Source organism: Photinus pyralis, unplaced genomic scaffold (assembly GCF_008802855.1).
Source record: "Photinus pyralis isolate 1611_PpyrPB1 unplaced genomic scaffold, Ppyr1.3 Ppyr1.4_LG5, whole genome shotgun sequence".
In the NCBI taxonomy this organism is placed as follows: domain Eukaryota; kingdom Metazoa; phylum Arthropoda; class Insecta; order Coleoptera; family Lampyridae; genus Photinus; species Photinus pyralis.
In genome coordinates, this window is record NW_022170596.1 from 46,309,796 (window position 1) to 46,315,795 (window position 6,000).

Sequence of the window (6,000 nt, forward strand, 5' to 3'; positions counted from 1 at the left end):
AGCGCGCGAGCCGACCGGATATTCTTTCTAAATCTAAGTTGGCAGGGGATCCAATAAATTATTTATGACCATAATCTCCATCCATCGGAATGCGCGCGTTCGGCTAGTCCCGAAAGTAATTACATCGGCGGCGGCGTGTTTAAAAGGTATACTCTGAGCACTCGCTTTAGAATAATACAATACCTACATATCTATAATTTTTGCACTCGTTCTCTTCACCTCATTTCGCAATTTTCCCCGGAAATTACATTTTAAACGGTGTTATCGTTATTTTCTACCCTTACGCGCCTGTTGTGTTACCGCTTTTAGCACAATGTGCAGCGAGTTTTTTTTTCCATTTCGGTATTTTACATACATTCGAGAAATTAACATATTACCAAACGATTTTTTCTGTCTGTTTGTCCGAGACTCTTAATACGATGACTTGAGAGGGAGCAAGATTTTTTAATTCGAATTTCGGCAGCTTTTACTGGGGTGATCAAAATCGTATTAACAAAAATGTTTCAAAATCATGATTTATGCACCAGTTTCATTCGAAACTCGTAATTCAGATACGCAAGTCGAATTCGACGGTTGTAATAGCGTGAAAAAACAGAGAAAATCATTGTTTATGGACTAAATATGAAAAAACGTCCAAAAAGTGCTCGATGACCAAGAATCTAATTTTTAGATTGCGAACTTTGTAATTTTTCGGTATTAGAAACTTAAAAATTTTCGTAAATAAGACATGCTTGCTTTTTAGTAATTCTCTTACCTGCTTCTACTCCTTTCATGAATGTTTCATGCTCACATCACGATTTATTTACACTTCCTCCCTCATTATGCTTCAATAATATCCACAAATTAAGCGAATACAGTATGATTGATTTGGCTGTCCAAGCGTATTTTATTATTGGAGAAAAGTGTAAAAAACAAAAATACTCCACTTACAATTTCTGATAAAGCTACATATTAAAAAAAACGAGAAAAACAAAAGAGCATCAGAAAAAAATATAATTTATAGAACACTTCCATTTTTCTGCAATATTCTTTGATGTGCTTGAAATTCTCTTTACAATGGTATCAAATAATAATTACTTTAGAAATTAAAGCTGTGTTATTACAGACAAAAGCAACCGTTCTATTTAAAAAATTCGTTTTCTGATGCTCTTTTATTTGTATATCACTTGTTTTTTGAATATGTAGCTTTATCAGAAATTAAAAGTATACGCTTTGACATGCAAAATCAATCACATTGTATATACCCCTTCATGTATCGGTTATGTTCTTACCGAAATTGTTGTATGAAGTCTCCTTTTGTGATTATTAAATATTTACCCGTTCTTTATCGGAACCAGTACCTACCTATTTAATTTTGATATTATTAAGTGTACCAATTGGAATAAATTGCGATGAAGTATTTTGAAAATTGTATAAACTCTCACTTTTCGCTCAAATATGCTACATTCAATGCAACCCCAAACCGTTAGGTTCTCTTTGTTTTTTGTTGTGGGTTGTCTTATTTGTCTACAAACCCAAATCTTTACCTAGGAAGAAGTATAAGGTAGCCTTTTCAGAGAAATATCTACTTAGTCACTTAGCGGCGAATTTTCAACGAAAATGTAATTCATATACCACCCACCCGTAGTAAAATCCCTTTTTCGTCCGACTGAATGGGCCGAAAATCTGACAAACAATTTTAAGGTCCACAAATTATCATTTTAACAGCTGACAGAAACCGTTCGTGCGTTAATTTGCACTTAAAGTAGGTATTTACCTTTCCGTTTCGTTGTTTATTTAACATTTTTCTTTGAAATTTTGCACGCGCCCATAATTGCGCTTGTACGACTTGCCGTCGACAAATTGATTTTGAAACGATTAATCTGTTGTGTGAGTAAAGTACCCATACATTATTCAACCGATTAAGGATTAAGTCATCCAGTTTGTGTTTAGATAAAGCATGAAGAACCGACCTTCTTAACCGCGGACGAGAGAAGCTGATTTAAAAAGAGATAAACGACGACAACAACACACCTTCGGAATTCTCTCACTAACGAACTTGCCTGTTAAACGAGACATTATTAAATAAACACTCTAATTAAATTGACGCATCTCGAATTTAACGATGCAAATTAAGGAAATGGACGCGTACCGAAAAAAGAGCCGGGTCGCACAATTTTATTTCATTTTTTGGCACTCCGCTTTCCCCGAGTGCAAATTTATGGTTTTGACATAATGTTTGATGGCGCCGAAGAATCTCTTACAACTACGTTCCACGTAAACTTGAAAGGGCGCAAGAGTAATAAGTATTCCAGAAGTGTTTTTCGAACGATGCTGTGATTATATGATTGAACGAATATAATTTTCTGTTTCTCAAAGTTCATAAATTTACTTCAAACTTCCCTGAATGTATCTTTCAAGGTCCACTACTTAAATTTTCCTGAAGTTCATATCAAAATCTTCTCAAGATCCTCTCCAATTCTCTTCAATCACGTTTCCATTTGTGTCTCTCATTTTCCTTTAGCTTTTCCCAAGTTTCCTATTCAGGGGCGGACTGGGTAACTGTGGGCCAGGTGGAATTGCATAGGTTACGGGCCAGCTCTGAGGTGCACCACAAAAACATTTTAAAGTACTCCTTTCTCGAAAATAAATTACCATACAGTTTTTTTTTTTAATTTCAGCTGATAATTAAAAGTAACAAAATATACAATCCACACGAGGTGCGTCGCCTATCTTTGTATTTCAGAACTTTCATGCTACGACAAAAAATGATAAATTCATTGTAAAACACTTCAATTAAAACAGAATTTTTTAACAACCTAACATCAACCCCAATATTAGAGAAACGTGTTAATAATTTATTAATAGTGCAAGAAACTAAATACAGCACATACTTATAAATTTCCAACGGGCCATTATGATCTACAGGCCAGGTGGCAATCGCCACCCGCCCCCCCGGGCCAGTGCGCCCCTGGTTATACACTGCCTTTTTTTGAGCCCCGAAAAAAATTCTCTCAGATCGACCCGGAAAAAAAAATTTCTTATAGAATGTGGCCTGTAGAATCCATAATTTCAAACAGTTCCAAGTTCAAAAGTTACAGCCCTTTGAATTTTTTTTCGAAATTGGTTTCTAGTCTATAACTTTTGATTGAGAAGTCTGATCGAAAAAGTACGAATTAATTTGGATTCTACGCACCAAAATTAATAAGAAAAAGTGTTTTCCCGAGAAATTTTGGTGCAGTCGATTTTTGGTAAAAAAGGAAGGTTAAACACTGCCTTTTTTTGAACTCCGAAATAAAAATTGTTTCAGATCGCCCCGGAAAAAAAATATTCTTATAGAATGTGGCCTGTAGAATCCATAATTTCAAACAGTTCCAAGATTGGGCTACTAGTTCAAAAGTTACAGCCCTTTGAATTTTTTTCGAAATTGGTTTCTAGTCTATAACTTTTGATTGAGAAGTCTGATCGAAAAAGTACGAATTGATTTGGATTCTACGCACCAAAATTAATAAGAAAAAGTGTTTTTCCGAGAAATTTTGGTGTAGTCGATTTTTGGTAAAAAAGGAAGGTTATACACTGCCTTTTTTTGAGCCCCGAAAAAAAAATTGTCTCAGATCGACACGGAAAAAAAATTTTCTTATAGAATGTGGCCTGTAGAATCCATAATTTCAAACAGTTCCAAGATTGGGCTACTAGTTCAAAAGTTACAGCCCTTTGAATTTTTTTCGAAATTGGTTTCTAGTCTATAACTTTTGATTGAGAAGTCTGATCGAAAAAGTACGAATTGTTTTGGATTCTACGCACCAAAATTAATAAGAAAAAGTGTTTTCCCGAGAAATTTTGGTGCAGTCGATTTTTTGTAAAAAAGAAAGGTTAAACACTGCCTTTTTTTGAACCCCGAAATAAAAATTGTTTCAGATCGACCCGGAAAAAAAATTTTCTTATAGAATGTGGCCTGTAGAATCCATAATTTCAAACAGTTCCAAGATTGGGCTACTAGTTCAAAAGTTACAGCCCTTTGAATTTCTTTCGAAATTGGTTTCTATAACTTTTGATTGAGAAGTCTGATCGAAAAAGTACGAATTGATTTGGATTCTACGCGCCCAAATTAATAAGAAAAAGTGTTTTCCCGAGAAATTTTGGTATAGTTGAACTTTGGTAAAAAAGGAAGGTTATACACAGGGGCGGACTGGGTACTTACGGGCCATTAAAGTATTAGTGTAGTAATGAAGGTGGCGGGGGGAGGGGGGGGGTTAGCTCTGAGGTGCACCACAAAAACATTTTAAAGTACTCCTTTCTCGAAAATCAATTACCATACAGTTTTTTTCTAAAATTGCAGCTGATAATTAAAAGTAACAAAATATACAATCCACACGAGGTGCGTCGCCTATCATTGTATTTCAGCACTTTCAAAATACTACGACAAAAAATGATAAATTCATTGTAAAACACTTCAATTAAAACAGAATTTTTTAACAACCTAATATCAACCCCAATTAGAGAAACGTGTTAATAATTTATTAATAGTGCAAGAAACTAAATACAGCCATTATGATATACAGGCCAGGTGGCAATCGCCACCCGCCACCCCCGTGCCAGTCCGCCCCTGTTCCTATTCGTCTAATATACTCATAATTCTTTTTGTCTTTTACTATTTTATTTTCTATTGTATCAGGTAGTCTCTGTTTGTATGTTCCAGTGCGATATAAAAAGCTTTATTTCAAAAAAACAAAAATTGCAAAAAACATGTCCATTTCAATAGATAGGAGGAAGTCCCTGGAGATCGAATGAAAATTTTAATCTCGCTGAATTGTTCGATTACTTGCATATTACTAGTTTTGATTTTGGCCGAAGATACTTAACTGCAGTTACGGCTTTGGAATAGTAGGTACGAGAAAAATGGCAAGTTTAATTTCCCAGTTCCCCTAAAAAAAACGTAACGTATTAAAATTGAACGATACGTCGTTCATCAATAATTCACTAGCTTCCACATCAGCACTTAAAACGTACCATGAAATTTTTATGTCGCATTTTCCTTACCCTATCACTATCGTTTTCGTTACCCTCGACGAAACAATTTCTATGCCATACTCGCGGGGGAAAAAATTATCAAAGTCCTCGTTTGAGATCGAAGGGACTTCAGCGCATTTTTGTGTGGCAGATCAGTATTCTATTAGCCACTTTCGATTCAACCATCAATAACAGATCTTGTCGAAGGCTACTACATTCACTAACCGCTTCCCACTTTCCTCGTGCACCCGCAATTCGCTTTTAAAGATTTGACTCCACCATCAGGAAGATCGTGTCGGGGGCTACCACATTCCCTTTGACGGTACCCACTTCCGACGTTCGGTTCACCCGCAATTCGCGTTTGAAGATTTGACTCCACCATCAGGAAGATCGTGTCGGGGGCTACCACATTTCCTTTGACGGTACCCCCTTCCGACGTCCCGGACTTCAGCGCATTTTTGTGTGGCAGATCAGTATTCTATTAGCCACTTTCGATTCAACCATCAATAACAGATCTTCTCGAAGACTACTACATTCACTAACCGCTTCCCACTTTCCTCGTGCACCCGCAATTCGCTTTTAAAGATTTGACTCCACCATCAGGAAGATCGTGTCGGGGCTACCACATTCCCTTTGACGGTACCCACTTCCGACGTTCGGTTCACCCGCAATTCGCGTTTGAAGATTTGACTCCACCATCAGGAAGATCGTGTCGGGGGCTACCACATTTCCTTTGACGGTACCCCCTTCCGACGTCCCGTTCACCCGCAATTCGCGATTGAAGATTTGACTCCACCATCAGTGAGATCGTGTCGCGGGCTACCACATTCCCTTTTACGGTAACCACTTCCGACGTCCCGTTCACCCGCAATTCGCGTTGAAGATTTGACTCCACCATCAGGAAGATCGTGTCGCGGGCTACCACATTCCCTTTTACGGTACCCACTTCCGACGTCCCGTTCACCCGCAATTCGCGTTTGAAGATTTGACTCCACCATCAGGAAGATCGTG